Here is a 25,048-nt window from a genome sequence, read left to right on the forward strand (position 1 = left end):
CAGTAGGTCGCGTCTCCTACTGTGTCATGGTCGGTTAGGAGGGGGTATAGCCATACCTGCCTGAGGGTAGGGGTATACATTGAGTTGAACGAGTCGAGCTGGCCTCAGCTCGAACTCGGCTCGGCCACTGGCTGACCTCAGCTCGACTTGGTCCTTGAGCCTGACTGGCCAGCTCGGCTCGGTTCGGTCAGCAGCTCAGGCTAGCTCGGGTCGAGTTCGAGCCAAGATCGAGTCGAGTTCGCCATTGAAGTATTTCCACAAACACCTAAACTATAATTTCAAGATCCTAGTGTTTTACAAACAGTAGCAATGGTTTTACATGTACTTTTATCAAACACAGCAACATCAGAAAGAGGAAGTTGCCAGGGCCCGACTGCTATTATGCTACTAGACCTGTTACACACCTATCAACTTTCGTTTTCAAGAAGTGTTTCGAACATATGAATGGAAGCCTCAAGACCCTCTTCAGGCAATCAAACAATGAGATTCCAGGAGCAATATCAAGCGGCTCACATGCTTGGGTAGCCCGTTTGAAGTCAAGAATTTTCTGAGGCATGTCTCCAAGCACCTTTTCAAGTTCGAGGTCCACTGCAGGAGGGGGGAGAGGGAGACCACTTGACTGGCAATGTTCCATAGCTAAGCTATCAACTAATACAACCCATCCATCACCACTGATGGTCCTTATCACAGCCCTAGACACCCTTTCTCTTTCACTAATCGAGTGTAACAAGCTTCGGCTTCCAGGCTTCACTAAGATGGCATCCTGCTCCTGGTATTTGGCGCCCCATATCTCTAACACTAACATCATCTGATCACCAATGACTATAACCAAGAAAAACAATGAGAAAAAGGGTATTTGTTTCAGGTACATACCTTCCTTGCCACCAACCACATTTTGTTGAGTCATTTTATCAAATAGTTGGTGAGCAACATCAATGGCAAAGTAACCGAGTCACCGAACTAGTTCGATCCGAGTTCGATCCGAGCTGGATTCGATCCGAGTCGAGTCGAGTTGAACTGGGGCCTGCTCGAACTCATTTTCGAGCTCAAAAAATTAGCTCGACTTGGCTCAAACTCATCTTCGAACCGAGTTGAATCGAACTTTTTCGAATTGAGTCGAGCGAGCTAACCGAGCTAGCTCGGTTCATGTACACCCCTACCTGAGGGAGAAGGTAATGTTAGGCTAAGTCTGACCAGCTTGAGGAATGGGTCTGCTATCGACGAGTCGGGCTGATATTGGTAGGCGGATGGTGAGGTCTCTTCCACTTATCCAGTTGTGCGCTTGACGGGGCGGCAAGCTAGCGTAGAGTGTACTAGACCTCGGTGATGATCCTAGAGATGTATTGTAATGAGATTTGGAGTTGCATATTTATCATTTCACTCATTCATTCATTCATGCACTATCCACTCAGGCTGATGGTGCGCAATTAAATCATTATGTATACCTTCGCAATGGCCAGGATTTCAGTTGGGCGCGTGACCAACCTAAGATTAGGAGTTTACCACATTGAGTCTAACTATCCAAATTTAAGTATGGGATTAGTTTGGATAGAAGTCTCTTGTGATAGACCACACAACTTGCGATACTACATACTATCATCCTGACTTCATACTCCAGTTTGGTCATTTCTTTCGCACCATATATTGCAATGCATCCTTAGCACATAACATTTGGTTTACTATGTTTCTGCATTTATATGACCTAGATGAGGTTGATGGTATTCGTGGCTCTTCAGAATTGTATATTGTATCCTCGATATCTGATATTTGGCTCATTATGACTCCGCATTGCATTGCATACTCTGATATTGAATGACTTATAGCCTTGTCAGTATTCCACTTATGCTGATATTTATGTGCTTGACACTTATCTTGCGCACACACGTATACCACCCTCTAAGCTTTCTATAAGCTTATGACGATAGATGCGTGTAGGTGGCGAAAGGACGCAGTCGAGTTGAGGCAAGAGCGTGCGGTAGAGCTTTTGGAGCTTTTGACATTTATCTTGTATTTTCTCTTTATGTATTATACTTAAATTTTTTATTTTAGTGGATATGTGATGATGATGTTGCCTTTGTGATTTGGGTAAACTTGTAGTTATGCTTATCTATAAAGAAATTTATGTTGAAAATTTTCCTTGTAGGATCCCAGGATCGAAATTTGGCGTATAGGCGCTGGAAGCCGATAATGGGGTACTATGGAGACTACTAGCACAGGATTCAGCGATCACAAATTTTGTGAGCCCGATTTTTGAGGTTGAGGCATGATACGCTGAAAGATAATTCAGCAACATACATACTTGTTTTTCATCTTTCATCATTTCTTCCGTATTCAGCAATTTACAAACCAATTTATTAAAGTTGCTGATGTGAGCCTCTAGATCTCCACCCTCTGCCATCTTGAAGTTTTCAGAGATTTTTTTTTTTTTTGCATAGACATCCTTTAACTTCTCCCATAACTTAGCCATAGTTTTCTTCTTCATGACATTGTAGAGAACTTCATCCGTGAAACATAAACAAATCGATGATAAAGCATTCTTATCAAGAGTATTCCATTTATCATCAGTCATAATAGACTTTCACTCCTCAAGAGCACCGTCTTCGCCTTGCTTGATTAAGGAGTTGATTATCTTGATCTTCCATAACTCAAAATTATTTTTCACTGAGTACTTATCAATATCATACCTAATGCTTCTCATTATTAGTAATGCCTCAGATTCAGATCCGTGCGCCAACAATTACTCTGATACCACTTGTTGGGATTTGTGTTGTGGAATAACACAGATCTAGATCTATGATAGCAATCCAAGAGAACCAAGCAAACACAAGAGAATACAAAGATTTAATATGGAAAGCCCTTGTGAGAAAAAACCAAGCGACAGAATTCCATTATGAAAATCGAAATTACAAAGAGAGGACTTACTCGATTCGACCAACCTCGAATGTCATCCTTACTACACCCTTTAAAAACCCTAAAACCCTTTTACGAGCCCCTTTAGAAAGCCTTAGCATGCCCTAAAATAGTCCTAGGAACCCCTATTTATAGTTTAAGAAACTCCTCTTCCGCACCTCTGCAAAACTGCCTCAAATTTACGCAGTCCGCGCAGAATCCGTGGAGAATCTGTGTAACCTTCGACTAGTCGAGCTAGGGCCTTGACTGGTCGAAGGGCACCCTCGACTGGTCGAGCCTGACCTTCGACTGGTCAAGCAGCTCGGACACCTAAAAGAAAAAACATGCTGGATTTCGAGTTGAGCTGTCCTCGACTGGTTGAGCAACCCCCTCGATTGGTCGAGCAATCTAAGATTTAGGACATTAGACAACACACAAATGAAATCATGTCTGGATCACTAAAAGATTACCCTTTACTAGAAGTTAATGAGGTTGTGTTAGGCCATAAGTTGCATGCTGATGATGGTGTTAAGCAAATTGGTCATATTTGTGGCATTTGCTTTTCTTTTCTTTTGTCCTCGTTTTGTTTTGTTTGCTTGGAGTCGGGGCTCATAGAAGGCATAAATTAGTAATATAATAACAACATATGTCAGATTTCTGTCTCATTCTCTCTGTTTGATGTTTCTAGTAACTTTTATAAGACTGTTTGTATTTCTCCCCTTTCCTGATTTACAATTGTAGTTATCAGATGTGATGTATTTCTTCAGGAATGTGGCCATAAAGCATCATTTTATCATGGTAGTATGGATCCACAACAATGAGCTTTTGTTCAAAGACGATGAAGTGAAGATGAAATCAATATAATTTTTGCCACTGTGGCTTTTGGAATGGGTATTTCTTTGATTATTTTTTTTTAAGGTTTTCCTAAATTTGCTATTATAATACTTGCCTACTGATCTAGAGATTTCAGGTATCAACAAGCCTGATGTGAGATTTGTCATTCATCATTCTTTTCCAAAGTCAAGTGAAGGTTCCCATCAGGTAATAATTAAACACATTCCTAATACCACGTCTCCTTGATACCGAAAACATCAAGGATAGACAAAATGATGTTAATATACAAGGAAGGCTTCCATTTTCACATTACCGTTTTATGATATTTTTTCACATTCTGGATTGCATGGGAGTGTGGGCGTGGTGGTAGAGATGGTCTGCGTTGGTCTAATGTATTATATTACAGTTACAGTGACTATGTAAGTTACAATATCAATATCACGTGTTCATCCTTCTGAACTTTATGGCAAAGTGCATTTTGTGTTTGTTAGAAACCCATGCTGAGGTAGGTTTTTGCACTATTTATTTATTTATTTTCTCTCTGGTCTGCGTTCAGGTTGCCTCATATACGAGTCAAGCACATGCTTTGCCAAGGAGTCATGGAGCATAGCCCCTTTCAATCTGGATCAAGAAATATTGCTGTAGGAAATTCAGGAAAAATATTAGAAACAAATATTGAGAATCTTTTGCGCATGGTACTTGCTAAAAACTGATCTTTTTGTTATAACCTCCACTACTGAACAAAACAAATTTACGTATCTGATGATCAATTTTAACTATGATCAGGTTAGTTATTGTGAGAACGATGTAGATTGCCGACGTTTGTTACAACTTGTTCATTTTGGAGAGAAGTTCAATCCTTCAAACTGTAGAAAGACTTGCAACAACTGTTCTAAAATGATGAATTTTATTGAGAAAGATGCGACTGGCATAGCAAAGCAACTAGTTCGGAAACCTTCTAGATTTTGATATTTCTACCAGTAGATGGGTGTAATCTATTAGAAAAGAAATATCCAATCCAAATATTTGGAATTTGGATGATATATTTGATTTCTTCAAAGCTCATTTCTCCAAAGCTCTAAACGAACCAACCCATTTGAGAAGATTAGTCTACACAACAGAAAAGGAAGAAAACAAAATCAAATATATCGTCCAAATTCAATTATTATTATTATTTTAATTAATTAGAATCGCTGATGGCTAAACCTGTCAAAAATGCGGATGCTCGATGGCTTTTAGCCATTGGAGAAAGTCATTACCGACGGTTTTTAGCTGTCGGTGTTGCTCTGTTTTTGGTAATAAACCCACGCAAGAGTAAAAACGAAGACAAATTTGATCTAAAACTTTTATAGCCCCGAAAGGTTTTTAATGGCCTACATTTATTCAACACTTTTTCCTGTAATATGGTCAACTTCAGATTGGGATTACCACATTTTTTCTCTCATACCATGGAATGATCTATAAAAATATAAAAACAGCATGAGTGAAACACATACATCACGGTGGGCCCACGGAGCACCAACCACCAGCCAATGGCCGGTGGCAGGGGGAGTAGCAAATCCACTCCCCCGCATGTATGTGCCATTCTACCCACGTGGCAGTGGCATGTCCTGTGTCGGCTTTAATCTAATCAATCTAATCAACCTTATTATTAATATCTTTTACAATAGGTCCTGTCGTGTGTTAGAGTCAATCAAATCAACTTTATTATTAATATCTCTCACAGAAGGTCCAGCCATGTGTTAGATTCAACCTAATCAAGCTAGTCAACTTCATCTTCTACAGAGCTTTATGTAGTCTAACTTTATTGAAATACATGCAGCATCTGCAATTTATAAGTTCCTGCGCATGAGCACAACCTGAGTGTCAAGTATTATAATATATTGCAGCTATGAATGACATATAATTATATATGATTAGATGCATGAATGTTTAAAATAATAGTTGTAGATGTTAACTCAACCTAAATTTATTCTTGGAGCCATAGGTTTGACTATCCATTACACTGGTTATGCCTCGTTTGAGTCTGATTGGGTTGGATTAATCCTCAACCGACCCGGCCCACCTAATAAAGTTACACCTCTGAATTCCAAATATAAACCTTCTATCACGGGTACATGAATGTTATAAGTACACACATGCATATGTGAATGTACATATGTAGGTATAGTACATGAATGTGTATATTACAATTATACACCATTGAGTTGATTGAATTGTTATTTGTATGCATCCATCATTTCATGAAGTCCATTGAATATGCTCTCATGGCATGCATCTATGAATACAGCTTATTTTTGCACAAAGTGATTTTTGTGATGAGGCCAACTTGGACGGTGTGGATGTCACAGACACATGAAAGGCTAAAAGTTATGCACCGGGTATACTGTAACTAATAGTCCAGCCCCATTAGACCAGAGACTCCCTCCTTTCTATATATCACATATCTGACTTACAGAGAGAGGGAGAGAGAGGGAGGATGGGAAGAGAAGGGCCTGTACCTCTCTTTGAAACTAAGGAAGCAAAGGGTGGGATTGCATATAAGATTTACGCAATTTCGGTATTTGTGGGCGTTTGTATGATTTAGGTATACAGAGCAACTCATGTTCCAAAAGAAGGGTTGAGCTGGGCGTGGTTTTGCATGATTGCATCTGAGATTTGGTTTGGAATTTATTGGATTTTCACTCAATCAGCACGTTGGAGGCCTGTCCATCTCTCTACCTTCAAAGAAAGGCTCTCCCGCAGGTACGCACCATTCTACCCGTTCTCTGCCAGCAGTGCAACTTGGGTCAACCTCTAACAAAACCCAACTGACCCAACCTGAAATTTAGATCGGTTCAAAGAGGATGTGTTGAAGTGGGTTTGAAAACCTTCGACAAAACCTAGGTTAGGTTGGGATTGGGTTGAGGGCTCTGACAACCCTGGGTATAATACCCTACATGTATAGCTATGCATCAAAAACAGTAGAGAATTGTATTTTTCTGTTGCGTAGAACCTGCATAGAGGTCTCATGTATCATTCTCAAAAGGTGGACCATGGTGCAGTGATCCAGACCGTTGATCCTATGGTAAATACCCTCCGCAAATTGGGGATGACCTAAATCTCCTCCAGATGACATATCATCTTGGTTCTTTTTAATCCTAACCGTTCTTTTTAATCTTAGACGTGGGACACTACAACAAGTGTCTGGATTACAAAATCGTGGGTCCAATTTCTTATCAAAAGGTTTTTAAAGCCCACATGCGTGACGCAAGCGCACGAGTTACTTTTCATTTGATGGGTCACGCTTTATAAATCTTCTCGCCCGAATATCAGGTCCGTTGATTCCTCGGTGCGTGACAGCTTAGATAATGGTATGGTAAAACGCTTTTTTTGTTCTGCCGTATTTTTGTCGTTTACCGTCTGGATTACGTGAGGACTGGAGCGTCCAAAATTTCCCCCAGAAGATCTAACCACCGAATGGTGGAAAGCTCATATCTTGCACATAAAAGCCATATTGACACATGTGCTAGTGCAATGATCCCATTGTTCTACAGGCGCGTGGCTTAACCCATGTTGTTTCGTGAGGGTAGAATTGGAAACTAAAATTCTTAAGATCATTATTCTTGAGACTCTTTTTTGTTCCTGTGTAGCCGCCTTGAGTGTTTCGGATCATGGACGAGCTATGGGCGGTGTACCTGATGGACGTCATGGATTTCATCCAGGTCAGTCCTTTTACTCACATCAGGTAACCCCAGTAACTACCCAGCGTCAAGTGTTATCCCATCGATGGGAAGCGAACTGACTGGTATACGGGTGTACACGAACCGAGAGAGCTCGGTTAGCTCGCTTGACTCGACTCGAAAAAGATAGATTCAACCCGGTTCGAAGCTGAGTTCGAGCCAAGTCGAGTTTATTTTTTGAGCTCGAAAATGAGTTTGAGCCGAGTTTGAGCAGGCCCCAGTTCAACTCAACTCGGATCAAATCCAGCTCAAATCCAACTCAGATCAAATGAGTTCGGTGACTCGGTTACTTAGTCATTGATATTGCTCACCAACTGTTTGATAAAATTACTCAACCAAGCGTGGCTGATGGCAAGGAAGGTTCGGCATAGGGCACCTCTTTTTGAAGTTCAAACTGATGATTGGGACTACTTCTGTTCTCTCCTTTGGGACTCAATGCATTCTAATTGTACTTTACCTCATGAGTTCGCAATTGAGGAAGTCAAGGGGCATCTAAAATATATAGAGCTGCTGAGGCACCAACTAGCTGGCAAAGAGCATAAGCAAACTCAACGATTCTGAGTAGCGACGAACTTAAGCTACTAGTGTAACATTAAACATGTTGATGACCAATGAAATCATGTAAGTATGCGCACATCTCGCCGTTTAATGTATAATGTATGTTTTATTCCCATCAGTTAGAAGGCTTATCGTGTATAGTATCTATTGAAGTCAAAATCTGGACCACCCTCCACTCAATGCTGCAAACTTCAAACAGACCTTGATCCTACACAAATAGTGTGAGCAAAGGATACCCTGGTCTAAACAGGGGACCTTTCGATGCCCAAGTTAGGCTAGGGAATCTGGGTCTAAGTAGCGCGTAATGTAGAGAGAGGGTGCGAGATATTGCGTACCTGTAGTAATGATGTCCCCTGGTATTTATACCTGTGGGTAGAGAGGATCGCGTCCGTTAATCTCAGCATGATTTATTCAATCATGCAGATATTGCAATCATGTAGATATTATACACAATCTGTGGGTCATGCAGCGTGTCTTAAGGGCGCGTATCCCCAGGCGAGATCTTAGGTCACGTCCGCATTTAAGTTGGTTTCCCAGCTCGGCACTCACAGTATTTTCACTTGGGCTCGGCTTTATCCTGCACAGACCCCAAGGTCGAGTACCAGTATCCCGAGTCAGTCGAATAATATGCCTCGGATTCAGATGTGCATATAGCTCGGTTGTTTGTTGAACGAAGATTGTAGCTCGGAGTAGTGGGTCGTCGGTGATAGACTTGGCCGATCCTCTTTAGATAAAGGTGAGGATGAGGACGAGGACGAGGACGAGGGCTTGGCTCGGCCAATCTTCTTCGGATGAAGATGAGGATGAGGATGAGGACGAAGGCTCGGCTCGGCCAACCTTCTTCAGACGAAGATAAGGATGACGACGAGGACGAGCGCTCGGCTCGGCCAACCCTCTTCGAAAGAAGATAAGGATGACATGTTCTCCTTCTGAGGCCCCATTTAATAGCTCGGATGGTTCAAGTAAGCCGACCTTGATTGACCTTGTTTAGATTTCCCCATAACAGTATCTTTTTGTCTATCTATCGAATTACCCACATATCTTATACCGCTGGATCTTTTCTTGTAGTTTGGGTGTTTGTGGAAATGCCTCAATGGCGATCTCGACTCGATCTTAGCTCGAACTCGGCCCGAGCTGTTGACTGAACTGAGCCGAGCTGGCCAGTTAGGCTTGAGGACCGAGCCGAGCCGAGTTCAAGCTGAGGTCAGAACACTGTTCGAGCCGAGTCAGGTTGAGGCAAGCTCAACTCGGTTCCACTCAATGTACACCCACCGACATGGCTAGTCTGTTGATGCCACCAAGTTCTGTGGGTCTCATAACGAGGTATGTGTTATATCCAATCTGTCCATCCATTTGACAAGCTTGTCATAAAGATTGATTCAAAAATTAAAACAGATCCAAAGATCAAGTGGGCCACACTGCAAAGATCAGTGGAGGATTTAATGTCTACTATTGAAACCCTTCTGTGGTGACTAGAGTTTTGGATCAGTATGATATTTGTTTTTCCTCTTGACCCTTGGTTTGTGTGACCTAAAGAACAGATTTGACAGAAAATAAACGTTGGTGGGCCCTATAAGTGTTTTAACTGTCATAATCATTGTTCTATTGCTATTTATATAGTGTTGTCCACTTGAGCTTTGGATATGACTCATTTTTAGGCTTATTCTCTCTAATGATTTTAGAAATGCTATAATGGTGTTTGATTGTTACTAAGTTTCGTGGGTCTCATCAAGAGGTATGAGTTATATCCAAATCGATGATCCACTCGGTGAGCTCATCGCAAGGCGTGAACTGAAAATAAAGAGAGATCCAAAGATCATGTGGACCATATTAAAAAAGCACTGAATGATTGAACTGTCTACCATTGAAACCATTTCAGGTGTCACTTTAATTTTGGATCAATATAATATTTGTTTTTCTTTCTCATCTAGCTTTGTGTGGCCTTATGAATAGATTGGATGGAAAATAAATGTTACAGTGGCCCTACAAATGTTTTAATGGTAAGAATCATGATTCCACTGCTGTATGTGGTGTGCTCCACTTGAGACTTGGATACAACTCAATCTAGGGATCAAGATCTAAAATGATCTTTCCAAATGAATGACCGGTGTGGATATAATAAGTATATCATTGTGGAGCCCGTATAACTTTGATCTCCTTCGAAGGGTTTGTACAACTCAAAGGTGCCACGACATCCTACCTACAACGCAAGTCGGTTGTGTGGTACTCGCTTCCCCAAGAGAAGCGGATTGGCTGGTGTACCACCCACCACCAACCTTGCTGGCGTGTTGAAGTAACCTTGTTTTGTGGGTCTCATCATGAGGCACGTGTTACATCTAGGTCATCCTCCCATTTGCCGAGCTGGTTGTAAATGTTGTGCAAGAAAAATAAAACAAATTCAAAAATTAAGTGGACTACACTGTGAAAAGTCCTGGGAAATTGAACATCTATCATTAAAATTCTTTGGGGTTTATATAAGTTTTGGATCAATATGATGTTTGTTTTTCCTCTTCATCCAGGCCTACGTAACCATAGGAATATTTTGGATGGAAAATAAATGTTATGGTGGGCCTTCGCGAGTAGTTTTTTTTCTTTAAAACACACACACACACCACCACACACTCACAAGGAAGTGGGATTTCACTAGCTATAGATGCTCGAACCTTTGATCCGGTGTTGAAACGCCTCAGAGTCTACCACCAGAGCAAGAGCAAGGACCCAAATAGTTTAACTTTGAGAATCATTGTCTCCACAGCTATTTGTATTGTGGTCCACTTGAGCTTTGGATGTGACTCATCCTTGGGCTCATGCTCTAAAACGATCTCGCAAAATGTATGAACAGTGTGGATATAATAAATACATTAACGTGGGTCATGTAACTTTGATCTCCTTTTGAAACGTTTGTACAACTTGAGCTGTGTGGTACACCCGCCAATCCGCTAATCCGGTGGTGTGTGGTAAACCAGCTAATCCGCTTCCCCATCGATGAGGCTGCCAATGGATAGAATTCACAATGCTAGCGATCTCTCCATGTGACTGATATATGTGACATCGCGCTTTTGAGTGAGGAGCGAAATATGGATGGTCTGGATTATGGACGCGTATCATCAGTTTAAGATGCATGCATTGTTACTAAAGCAGACCACTTTTCAAAAGGATTTCTGATCTTCTTCTTTTTTCTTTTTTTTTTTCTCTAAATGCAGAATTAAATAATTTAAAGTGGCCGCACAAATGCTACCTGTTCAGAAGTCCTTTTGCTTTTGCTTGGATCCTATGCTCCTTAAATCCACACCTTCCAACCGCTAACTTTTCACATGTCTTTTTGCTTTTGCTTGGATGGGCTAGTGTACATTAGCTATACAGCTGCTGTGTTGACCTCAGCCAGTTCTGTGGGTCTGATCACGAGGTATGTGTTATATCCAAATACCATAAGGTTTGAGATGAAAAATAAGACAGATATAACTATAAAGTGGACCACACTGCAAAAAGCAGTGGGGGATAGAAGATCTACCATTGAAATCCTTTTTGGGCTCACATAAGTTTTAGATTAATATGAAATTTGTTTTTACTCTTCATTCAGGTCTTTGTGACCTTATGAACATATTAGATGGAAAATAAACATTACGGTGGGACATAGGAATTGTTTAACTGTGAAAACCATTGTCTTCACTGCTATTTGTGGTGTGGTCCAGATGATCTTTGGATATGATTTATTTTCTGGATGATGCTCTAAAATAATTTTTAAAAATAGATAAACAGTGTAGATATAATAAATACATCACTTTGGGACCCATATAACTTTGATCTCCTTTGAACCATTCATACAACTGAAAACTCGAGGAGCATTGTGCTCATCTTCTCACAACATGGCATTGGATTGGCTACTCCCCCTGCCACCAGCTAATGGCTGGTGGTCGATGCTCTGTGGACCCCACCATAATGTATGTACTTCATCCACGTCGTCCATCTATTTTTGTATCATTTTATGGTGTATATATATATATATATATATATATATATATATATATATATATATATATATATATATATGATATATCCCAATCTCAAGTGGACCACATTACAAGAAACAATATTGAATGAATGTAGACCATTGAAAACTTTTTAGGGGGCCATAAAAGTATTGGATCAAGCTGATTTTTGTTTTTTCCCTTAATCTGGGTCTTTATGACCTGATCAACAGATTGGATGTCAAATAAACAGTATTGTGGGCCTTAGGAGGATTTAAATGATGGATATCCAATTACTATTTTGTTCTTGTAGTGTGGTCCACTTGAGATTTATATCCCTCTAGTTTTTTTTTTATATAAATCCCTAAAATGATCTTTAAAAATGGATGAACGGTATGGATGAAATACATACATCATGGTGGGGCCCACAAAGCACCGACCACCGAAGCAGATTGGTTGGTGCAAGATCTGTGGGCCTGATCATGAGGTATGTGTTATATCCAATCTGTCCATACATTTGATGAGTTCGTCTAAAGTCTTGAGACGAAAAATAAGACAGATCTAACTATCAAGTGGACCACACTGCAAAAAGCAATGGGGGATTGAACGTCTACCATTGAAACCCTGTTTGGGGTCACGAAAGTTTTGGATCAATATGAAATTTGTTTTCCCTCTTCATTTAGGTATTTGTGACCTTATGTACATATTGGATGGAAAATAAACATTATGGTGGGCCCTACAAATTGTTTAACAGTGAAAATCATTATCTCAAATGCTATATATGGTGTGGTCCCGATGAACTCTTTGTATATGATTCGTTTTTTGGATAATCGTCCAAAATGATCTCTAAAAATAGATAAACGGTGTAGATATAATAAATACATCATTGTAGAGCCCACGTAACTTTGATCTCCTTTGAACCGTTAGTACAACTGGAGGAGCGTCGGTGCTCGCCTTCCACGACACGTACCTACAGCAGCTATATAGCTGGTGTGAGGTACACCAGCCAATCCGCTTCCACCGACCATCAGCCAAGGGGCTGGTGTCAGGGGAGTAGCCAATCCGTTTACGCACGACACGTACCTACAGCAGCTATATAGCTGGTGTGTGGTACACCAGACAATCCGCTTCCGTTTCTCAAAGCCACACCGTCCAACTGCCACCTTTTCATAAGTCCTTTTGCTTTTGCCTAGATCCTGTGTTCCTTAAATCCACACCGTCCAACCGCTTTGATGCTCATTTTAGAAGCAGATTTATATCTCAGTTAGACCATGTACTCACACCACTAGGATTTCCCAGCCCACATGACCATGCACTCGCACCAGTTGGATTTCTAAGTAGATCGTACAGACTTGATGCAGGGCCATTCATGTGGTCTGTCTTTAATATTTACCGTCTTCATGTTGGGCAACCTTTGATGCGGAAGGTTTACTATGTTGGGCCCACCTTATCCCTATCTTCAGAGTGAACCATCCGTCGTGTGTAGCTTACTTTCAATGTGGACCATCCACCTTGCCAAGCTCACCATCAATTTGGCCTATCCATCAAGCAGGGCCTGCGTTTGATGTGGGCCATCAATCATTTCTAACTTGCTTATCACGTATTTATTTTTTTACAATTTTCTAACAAATATACATCATGTCAATCTTATAGGATCTTCCCATTTGCCACAATCTAAATGTGATTCAAGTTGAAAAAAAAAATGTGGTAAAAAAACTCATTACAACAGCCATGAACATAAGTGATAAAACTAAGGATGGCCGTAAAGCCCACCTATATCTGAAAGAAATGAAGATGAAGAGTCAATTATGGTTGATGATTGCTAATGCCCATTTTACTCAAAGTTCTTATCTTATGCTCACTTCTTGATGTAGAACCTGTCACAGACACGTTCTTAGCATGGTTGAGCCAAAAGAAGATGGACCGTGAATTGACTATAACTTTTGATCCGGGTATCGTTACGGGGCGCACAACCTATCAATCTTTACTGAAATGGGCCATCCGAGGTGAACCGACCCACTTTGTGGGTCGCATTTGTCCGTTTCGTCAGAAAAGGCGCGCTTTCAGCTCAAAAACGAATTTTTAGGAAAATTTTGCTATTTTTAGTAATTCCGATTTTTTTAATATTTTTTAGAGTTTTAGATTTTCTTTCCTTTTAGAAATAAATTTTAGTTATACTAGGACTCTTCTAGAGAAAGTTTATTTGCAATTTTTATTTTTAGAAATTAGGCCTTAGAAGAGTTTTATTAGAATTAGGATTTTTATTAGAGTTAGAATTTTGCTATTTTTGGTAATTACGAATTTTAGTTTATTTTTTTTTTCTATATTAATGGTGTAAGGACACACATTATGGAATTATGAATTATTCATCAATCAATTTCGAAATTATTAGAATTTATTTCTATTTTCTGCTTTCTTTCCTCGTGGATTCGAGAAGTCTCTGTGCGGAGTCCAGAGAAGTTCCGTGGATTCGGAATAGTTATCCTCTTGAGGAAGATGGTGATCGACCTCACGTCCTCCCCTGCGTCAGTTTGGTATCAAAGCGAGGTTTCTCCTCGGATTGATGGCTTCTAACGACGGGTCGGGCAACAATCCCATGGGCGGTGTTCCAGGGAATTTACCTTTAACGGCGGCAGCTTTCGAAGCAGCACGGCGAGAGAATCGGCAAGCCATGCAAGGGCTGCAGGCTTCCATTGATCCCATGGCGGATTGTTTGGCGGAGGCCCTAGGGCAGATCCGTGTTCATGGTGGTGATCCACCATCAACAATTGCTAGAATTAGTAATCATATTGATCGTAGGGCGACGCTATCAGTGAACCATAGGATCCCTCCTAATAAAGTGGGATCTAGCGACATGATTTTACAGCATCTTAGACGAGCCATTGATCAGATGGATCAGATGGATCAAGAATTCAAGATGAAAGTCGATCTTCCTAGTTTTAATGGTCAACTCTACTTCAAGGACTTCCTCGATTGGTTGCTTAAAGTCGAACGTTTCTTTGACTACATGAACATAATGGAAGAAAAGAAAGTTAAACTCGTGGCCTACAAGTTGACGGGCAGAGCTTTAGATTGGTGGGAACAACTTCAACTCGAGCGAACGAGACGAATGAAGGCGCCAATCCACACGTAGTCGCGGATGAAGAAGTTATTGTGCATGCGATTCTTCCCTACCAATTACGATCAGGTATTATTCCAACAAAATCAAAATTATTGGCAAGATAACCAATCATTAAAGGGTTATGCAGAGAAATCCTATTATTTGTCGGCGAGAGGTGACCGGGTCAAAACGGAGTTGCAACAAACCATAAGATTCATCAGTGGAAAACATGTGACCTCTATGGGAACGGTGAGCCAACTCAAGACTTCTAAAGTGGAGGGACAATCTCTCATGACTGAACAGGCCTTTGTTAAACAATCTGAGGAAACGGGAGACATATATGAAGTAGTTGAAGAGAAAAAATATGTGGAGCCTGTAAATATCCTAGAGGATTTGGAACCAGTATCGCAGGAGTTCAAGGGGGTTGTACTCGATGAACTCCCTAATAAATTACCTCTCATACGAGATATGCAAAATCACGTTGATCCTATCGCAGGGGTAAGTCCACTTAATTGCTCACATTATCAGAAAAAATATGAAATCTTGAAGACAAATGTGAAGGAATTAATCGATATTAGTCAAGTCAAGGAAAGCATGAGTATATGTATCGTATCGGCTCAAAAGCTTAATGCCAAGTACAAAAAAAAGTTTAATGAACATTGGCGTCAGAAGTTATCTCAGACTCATGTGCCAAGTCTCTTGCATAACTCGAGGACGAGTTTTTTTCAAGTGGAGGGTTCGATGTAGAACTGTCCGAGACACGTTCTAGCATGGTTGAGCTAAAAGAAGATGGACCGTGAATTGACTATAACTTTTGATCTCGGGTATCGTTACGGGCGCACAACCTATCAATCTTTTGAAATGGGCCATTCGAGGTGAACCGACCCACTTTGTGGGTCGATTTATCTCGTTGTCAGAAAAGGCGCGCTTTCAGCTCAAAAACGAATTTTTAGGAAAATTTTACTATTTTTAGTAATTCCGATTTTTTTAATATTTTTTAGAGTTTTAGATTTTCTTTCCTTTTAGAAATAAATTTTAGTTATACTAGGACTCTTCTAGAGAAAGTTTATTTGCAATTTTTATTTTTAGAAATTAGGCCTTAGAAGAGTTTTATTAGAATTAGGATTTTTATTAGAGTTAGAATTTTGCTATTTTTGGTAATTACGAATTTTAGTTTATTTATTTTTTCTATATTAATGGTGTAAGGACACACATTATGGAATTATGAATTATTCATCAATCAATTTCGAATTTATTAGAATTTATTTCTATTTTCTGTTTTCTTTCCTCGTGGATTCGAGAAGTCTTTGTGCGGAGTCCAGAGAAGTTCCGTGGATTCGGAATAGTTATCCTCTTGAGGAAGACGGTGCTCGACCTCACGTCCTCCCCTGCGTCACTTCTCCTGCCACAACGGTCCTAAACAGTAAGTTCAATTGTGTTTTATTAAATATTTATTGTATGAAATTTTATATATTTGTGGTTCATTTTACGATGATCCATGACACTAACCACATAATATGGTTGCGCATAGTTAGGGTCGGGAAGATCAAAAAATAAGTATAGAATTTAATATTGGTTTCACCCAAGCAATCATTGATGCACGACATCTTCGAGCTTGTAAGTAGCAGGAAAATGAATATTAACCTACATGGATGGACAAAAGATGATTAAAAAAAGAACACCATGCACATGTATTTCTTGTAAAATTTTATATATTTACATATTGCATCTACTTTGTATGTTCATGAAAGAAAAAGAACCTTTGAGAATTTGGATATACTTTTATTGTATTGTATTTTATTTTATTTGAAAAAGAAAAAAACAATGGATTATGTTAATTAGATATATTTGAATTTCTATTTTCTCTTTTGTCAAATGTGTCTTCGAGTTTCAAGCTGTCATTTCGAAGCTAGGTACAGTTTAATTTGATGGTGGTTGTGCGATTCATGACGTTGATCATCTTTCGCTGATGAAATGAATGACAATAGTACTTATCATTTGTTCATTCACTGAAAGATTGTCGACACCTTCTACCACAAATCCACCATCACTGTCAATTATAATAAGCTTTAAATCAGCAGTCGAAAAGCCAATAGGCATGCCTAGAAAAAGAGAAAGATGAATTATAGTTAACTGGTCTTATCACTATGATAAGTCTGTAGGTAGCTTTCTCGTTTTTTTATTTTTTATTTTTTTAATTATTTTTTTAACACACACACACACACACCCCACACACACTCACGCCGTAGTGGGCTTTCACCACCTATGGATACTCAAACCCTTGACCGGTGTTGAAACTCCTGGGAGTCTACCACCTGAGCAAGAGCACGGATCCGGTAGCTTTCTCGTTGGCTACAAAGAGTCTGATAAAAAAAATTCAACTCAAATTCTTATTATGAACTACTTACGATACTAGTTTATATCTTTCAAATTTTAGATAATGCATTTCACCACAACCAGTCAATGACTAGTACCTGATAAATATTTTTCTAAAGTTAAACGCCAGAGTGAGCAGATGCAGAGAGCATAAAGGAATTCTAATTTCTTTAATATCTTGTACTTGTTATACTATGAATTTAATTATTATAGCTATTTTGTTAGACCCTTTACATTTAATGTATGAGTTTGTGCCATCCCTGAAGGTCTATAGAAGAAAAAGAACATTTCAGAATTTGAATATTATATTATTTTATTTTATTATGGTAATTTTAGATTAATAAGTGTTTATCAGGCATATGGTGTATTATGGTAATTTTAGATTAATAAGTGTTTATCAGGCATATGGTGGATTATGGTAATTTTAAATAATATCAAATGTGTTTATCAGGTATGTGGATATAGCCATAGTCCTAATGCTCCAAATTCACCAAATTTCATTGTTTTTTAAAATTTTTTTTTTTTATTATTTTAGATATTTTGTTGGACTCTTTACTTTACATTTAATGCATGGATTTGATCTGTCTCTAGACATCTATGAAAGAAAACGAACCTTTTAAAATTTGAATATTATATTATATTATATTACAGTGATTTTAGATTAATAAATGCGTTTATTAGGTGTAATAAATTATGATTCTTTTAGATAATATCAAATATTGCTCTTATAAGGTGTATGAGCATAGGCACTCCTGAAGCTCTAAATTTACTAAATTCAGTTGGTTTTTTTTTTTCATAAGTCGAAAGCTGAAAATTTTCACCCAGAATGGTGACTCAAAATCGTTGAATTATGAGAAAATTTTGGCCCATAGTGGTGGCTTTGAGGCATTGAATTCTTAGCAAAGAACAACGGCTACGAACCGTCAAATTTTCTCTTCACCAAGATTCTCTTTGGACTGACGAAAACAGGCAGACAGTTCTGAGTAGTCGAAAATTCAAAATATTTGACTGCCGTTATCGACAGTCGCGTCCGTCAATTTTCCTAAAATCCAACAGTCTTAGCCCATAGAAGTTGAATGTTTTTCATGCAATGGTCTATAACACATGTTTTAGGAAGCACGCCTAAAACGGGATCTTTTGGGTCCACCCTGTTTTATATGTCAAACCTACTCCTTCAATCAGGTGATAGCATTTGTGTTCACCGTACATATAAAAGGTCGCCTCTCCAATGGTCCACACCAATGGGAACAATGTAAAATTGCACCTAATTAAAACTTCAAAGTTCGTGTTTTGTGGTCTTCCCAAGTTTTGGATCAGGCAGATCTGTCTCCCCCAAATCTTGGTGAGTCAAAACTGATGAATGGATTTGATGAGTGAAACACTCCATGGTGGGGACACACACATGCAAACCTATGGTTGGCATCCCATGCCCATTGTTCCACGGTGCGGCCTACCTGGGTTGTTGATCTCTCTGATTTTTTATTTTTTATTTTGCCCCAGGCTGCGCAAACAGGTGTCGCAGAGGATTCTGGTCTGACCAAAACCATTGGCCATGATAGATATGCGATTAGCCTAGATTGCTGGAGCATGAGCTGAACTTACCATAATTGAAAATCTGCGACCGATGTGATTTCACTACACAAAAATGAGATATTTGAATAATGGATTCAACTTGAAAACTATGATTTTGGTGTCTGCATCATGTAATCCTGAATGTTATATATGTGATACAAGCTCTATTACATGGGTATTAGACAAGCCAGCATAGCTAAACCAATAGGAGAAGTGGACCCGAACTCCATGATCTCCTGTTCATACCTCTTGGCCACCTCATCGTCAGTTTCCTTGGCTGTTATTGCGAATGCTGACTTGGCAAGCCCTGATAACTTGAGTGCCACATCGATGTTGGCGAAGAAGTATGCCGACGTCCTTCTGTAGAGCCAAATTCGTTGTTGGTTCCACCATGACTCGACTGTATCTCCCAACCATAGCCCCTCGACTAGGCTGTAGGTGTGCTTTGCAACGGTCACATACGCAAAGGGAATGGACCATGGGCTTGAGATCTGAAGGACATGAAAATTTTCAACTTGAACATCACATTCAGTAGCAGTTTAACTCGGATGAGTCTTTAGTACTTGATTCGACTCATTATTACTAATTAAATTAATATTGTTTATAAATATTTTAGAATAGTTATATATAAACCAAATATAAAAATAACGGAAGGACATGCAAATACATGATGCTCAGCTTGCTGATTAGAGGTGTTGTTCTTTCTCCTTGAGCTGCACATGGGATGACTCGACTTGTCCGACTCGTTCGGACCCAATTCGATCCGAACCGAATGGGTGAGTCAATCCGAACCGAGTAGGCTTCGCCCAATCTGAACTCAAACTGAGTTGAGTTCGAGTTACATAGTAACTCGACCCGACTCGACACAAAACTCGATACAACAGTCAGACTTGACTCGATACCGAGTCAACTCAAATTTGGGTATATATATAATAAAAAATCCTAATTTTTAAATATCTCTAACCGTATACGCCACACCCGACCTGACCCCGACCTGATCCCAAACTCTTCCTCCCTCATCCTCCTCTTCCAAGCCTGATGACCACCCACCACCATCACTACCCTCCTCCTCTCTCTCTCCTCTCTACTCCCTCCCACCCTCCTCTTCCAAGCCCAACAACCACCCACCACCATCACCACGTACACCCCCCCTCTCTCTCTCTCTCTCTCTCTCTCTCTCTCTCTCTCTCTCTCAATCCGAATCAGTGACAGCTCGAACCGACTAGGTACTTTTTACCGGGTCGGACTTGGTCCGGAATTATCCAGGCCAAACCCGAATTTAGATTGGTTCAAGCATGTTGGACTCGGTAACGAGTTGAGTTGAGTTCGGGTTAGGCCTATTTCAAAACTAGATCAAGTTGGGTCAGCCCTAACTCGGTCCGGCTCGACTCAATGCCCATCTCTAGTGACCACCAACCTTAGTCTTTAAAATTGCCTCTAAAAGTTTTATTTATTTATTTATTTATTATAACTAGAATGTGTTTTAATTCATTTTACCTGAAAAAATAGTGTTTTTTTTTTTTTTTTTTTTCTAGCTTTGGAAATATATTTAATGTGCCTTGAATTTTTTTTTATTTCTTTTTTACTAGAATGTGTTTTAATTCAGTTTACTCAAAAACGAGGTTTTTTTTTTTTTTTTCCTTTCATCTTTTGAAATATATGAAGTTTTAAATGTTTGATCAATTACATGAGTTTTGTTTTGTTTTTTTTTTCTTTCCCCCTTTTAATATCGAGTTTCAGTATATATATATATATATATATATATATATATATATATATATATATATATATATATAGAGAGAGAGAGAGAGAGAGAGAGAGAGAGAGAGAGAGAGAGAGAGAGAGAGAGAGAGAGACCTTTGGGAATAAGGAAATGCCATTGAGAAGGCTGAGGGATGGGACCACAACATAACATAGTGTTGGGAAGGCATTGAGAGCCCATACATTGTAAATAGCATAGCCCATTTGAAGTGCTAGCTTTATCTTGCCATTTCCTTTTATGAAGGAACAACGCTAGGTGAATATTTGAAGGTGTCCTTCTGCCCATCTCTTGTGTTGCACCAACGATTGTAATAAGTTTGTCCGAGCAACCCCCAAGAATGCTTTCCTAGTTGGATTGAGATACATCGATTTCCACCCCCTACATTGAATTGCCATGCCTGTTATCACATCTTCTGCTAGACACCCATACTTCACTCCCATCTGCATATTTGAGGTACATGAAAGTTCATATGAGAATGAGAGAGTGTGTGTGAGAGAGAGAGAGAGAGTGAGTGAAAGAGATACCTCTTTTCCCCACTGAGTATTCTCTTCACAAGTGCAACTTGCAAGACCTTTGGCTCTATCCTCCAACTCCATAGCATTTCCCTTTTCTCGCCCTTCCGTTCCTTTTTTCCATTCCTCCTTGTATTCCTCACTATACTTCTTCCCACATAGACTCTCCCTCTTAAAAAAGCAGCCGGTCCCAACGCACATTGGCCCTTCATATCCATCCATACCATGGAATTCCATCTACATAGCCACAAATTGAAAGATCCAGCGTTTTGATGATCATGACCATTGATTTAGTGGGCCATTTCCAAATGCAAGATGATCAGACTATGGTAGCCATCTGATCATTAGTCCACAAAATGGATGGTTTACTCAATGGTTGAATCACCGGATGGCCGAGATTGTCCAATCACTTTGATTTTGATATGGCCCACCATGGAACTTTACTAGTCAAATTTGTGATACTTACCCCGTTAATCGCCTTGTAGGAATTACCATAAATATCATTCTTACTGAGATTATGGAAGCTCTGAGGGAATTGTACGTAAGCGATTTCACGACCCTTCTCTTCATCCATGAAAAAACACAATGCATCTCTCACCGATTCTGCATTGTTTGAGTACATGTCGCAATCTACGGTCAGGATGATTGGCCCGTTGCTTATGACTGATGACACCCGAATCTGCAAATTCGATCATGTGATCATGATCACGACGTCAATAATGTGAGGACGTGGCCATTTTTGTGCCGTACATGAGCTTTTATATGTGGACGTATGCTCACGCGCGCGCGAGAGTTTCCATGCACTTGCATACACACATGAATGTTTCTTCAAGTGGGCCCCACTGCATAGATGGCCTCCAACAAAATTAGGTTGATCAGTTCATCAGGTGGGCCATGCATGTAAAATAACGATGGCTGGTATAAGAAATTGTTGCCAGTGATAGATGTTTGGCCTGCCTGATGAATGAACTAGCATGGTCTCTAGCTAGGCCAAGTAATTTACTAGGTGGGCCCACCTTATGCATATATCTGTTATCCTGAATATGATACAAGCCGTCCAGCCGAGTACAATTGTCCAGGGATTCTGCAAAACTTCATGTATGTATGCCCAAAATGCCTAATGTCTGTGGCAATGGGCTGGGTCAGCAGACAGCTTTGGGCCCTTGGGTTTAATATAGGCCTATAAAGCCCAATTAATTAACGCATGAGACCTAGGCCTAGGTCTGCAATATTTTCAATTACGATCTGACCCACGTCAGAGAAAATGCCCCTTTTATATTTAATTTGATGGGCTTGGGTCTGTGATCCAGACCCAATAACTCAATGGACGGGCCCAACTATTAATCGGGTCCGGCTCATGCTGATTTTTGACCCAGACTTTTTGCAACCCCAGTCTACACGTGTTTCTACATACAAGCATGCAAAGATTACCAATGCATTCAAAGCACCAGCTTTGAAGTTGTGGGGATGTTGAGGTCTCTTCTCACGTGCCATGTACACGAGTGTTGGCAATGCCGATCCTTCAATATCCACAGCATTCGGGTCCCTCCCATCAATTAATATCTGGATATTTTTTTAGAAAGATCAATAAACATATTGCCAAGAAAGAATAGTTGTATCATTACTTCTTGGGGTGAAAGCAATGGCCTTTTCTCTATTCTAATAAAATGTAACTATAGATTTACCTGAATAATGGCCTGATGGTTGCGTGAATTTACTACCGATTGCCACTCTGTGAAACCTTTGTGCTCGGCTCGGATTTCTCCTGATATACGGCCCAATTTAACTGCAGTGTCGATCCGATTCACCATTTCTTCATACAATTTCTATGAAAAAGCAAAAAAAGAAAACATAATTTGAAATTTTTATAAGGCATAGTTCTGAGAGGAATTAGAGTTGCATGCTCATCAGATCATGACCGTTCATTTGGGGCCATGATACATTGATCCAAAAGTGTCCTATTGATGACACCACCGGAATAAGGCATACCCAAAAATCTCTTAAATTGAAATGAACAATATATTTAAAATACAAATCCATTAGCAAGGATTGCTTGTCTTTGCAAAGAGAAGTACTTTACTACTCTGGCATAATGTGATAGATGATACACAGTCAGTTCACAATTAGTGAGAAATTGCAGATGTTTCATAAAATTAATTCAAAATAATCATCCAAATTTTGCAAATGGTTAAGATGTATTATGAAAAATATTAATAGTTTATGGCAATCCATCTATTAGATTGCTAGACAATTATTGGAGTACCTTTAAAATAATCATCCAAATTTTGCACATGGTATGTACAATTTGGATGGACCGGATTTATTTTCTGTTGATAAACAATGTTAAACACATAATACCTTGGTGGACAACCATTCCTTGGCGTGTTGAGTATTATGTGGCTCAGATATTGTGGCGAAATAGACGGCCGGTGATCTTGGGTCCACCTTGAATTTCCTGCAAAATGGGATCCAATGCTTCGAGAAGTAGGACGCCTCTAATAGAGCGTAGAATGTCAGATCTGACCCACCATCATCGGAGAGGTAGATGCTCAGCTTATCCGGTGGGTAATCGTAGGCCATGACTGAAAGCACGGTGTTGATCACTAGGGTGGGTGGTTCTATTGTAGGGTCTGCAGTGCACACAAAAATGTCCACCCCTGGCAATTCATCTTCATATCTGCACCGTTAAAAGTAAAAAATAAAATATAATAAATTAAGAGGACAAAAATGGAATCATATTTAAGTCGTCCTCCTTGAATTTGGATGTACATCATTTTTGGGTCTATGTACTAAAATGAGTAGGCAAAATGGATGGATAATGTCAATATACAACACATACATCGAAGTGGGCTCCACAGCCAGGGCCTCATATTTAAGATGTTACCCCAACCTAATCCGCACTCTTGGAAGGACTTTGTAAACTATAACCAGGCGGTCTAAGCCAATGGCCTTCTGTATATCAAGCCCAACCCAAAAAAAAAGACAAAGCCCAGCCCGTTTCTAAATGGGCTTTAAATTTAAGCCGAAGCCTGATCACCCTTAGGAGGTTGGCCGGATACTCCATCCCAAGCATAACCTAAGGTGGGTTAGGCCCGGAAGCCCACATGCCAACCCAGCCCATTGACACCCATACGGAGGGGGTGTGAGAGAGAGAGAGAAATGGTCCAAAGCCTTGGAGTACTATAACGTACAATGCTCCTAGTTCCATCAGTTCACTTGGACAATCCAATTGGTTGATCTACACCGTCTATTAAGTCTGGAACACATTTCACTATTAAAATTAGTCGATCTACACTGTTTATTTGGTACAGAACGCATTTCACCATGTAAAAATTGCACATATAAAATGATCAAATCAATCCTTGATTTGGCGTTGGTTTCTATAGCAATCCATATCTAAGATATGCTTGGGATGATCAAACCAATCCTTTATTTCCATGATAAAACCAGATGATGATTCTGATCAATTCATTTATCCGCTCAATCTTAACCATCCATTTTCCTTGCTGTTGATCAAATGTTTACAATCATTCGATTAGGGTGTTTTTTGCACCATGGCATGTCCCAAGTTGTACGAAAGAATGGACAGTACAAATTGAGTATTGGGTATCGTTTAAAAGGTGTAGGGCCGTTGCAAGTGTCTCATGAATGTATGTATACATACATAAGTGTATGTATACATATATATGCGTGCATATAAATACATGCATACACATACATGTATGTATGTATTTAATATGCATGTGTAATATTCA

At 39.7% G+C, this 25,048-nt stretch overlaps 1 pseudogene; it reads right to left on the reverse strand.

The window, feature by feature from the left end:
• Positions 1–379: 379 nt before the first annotated feature.
• Positions 380–23,993, reverse strand: LOC131255218 (cellulose synthase-like protein E6; annotated as a pseudogene).
• Positions 23,994–25,048: the final 1,055 nt, after the last annotated feature.

The sequence above is a fragment of the Magnolia sinica genome, chromosome 9 (genome assembly GCF_029962835.1).
Source record: "Magnolia sinica isolate HGM2019 chromosome 9, MsV1, whole genome shotgun sequence".
NCBI lineage: Eukaryota > Viridiplantae > Streptophyta > Magnoliopsida > Magnoliales > Magnoliaceae > Magnolia > Magnolia sinica.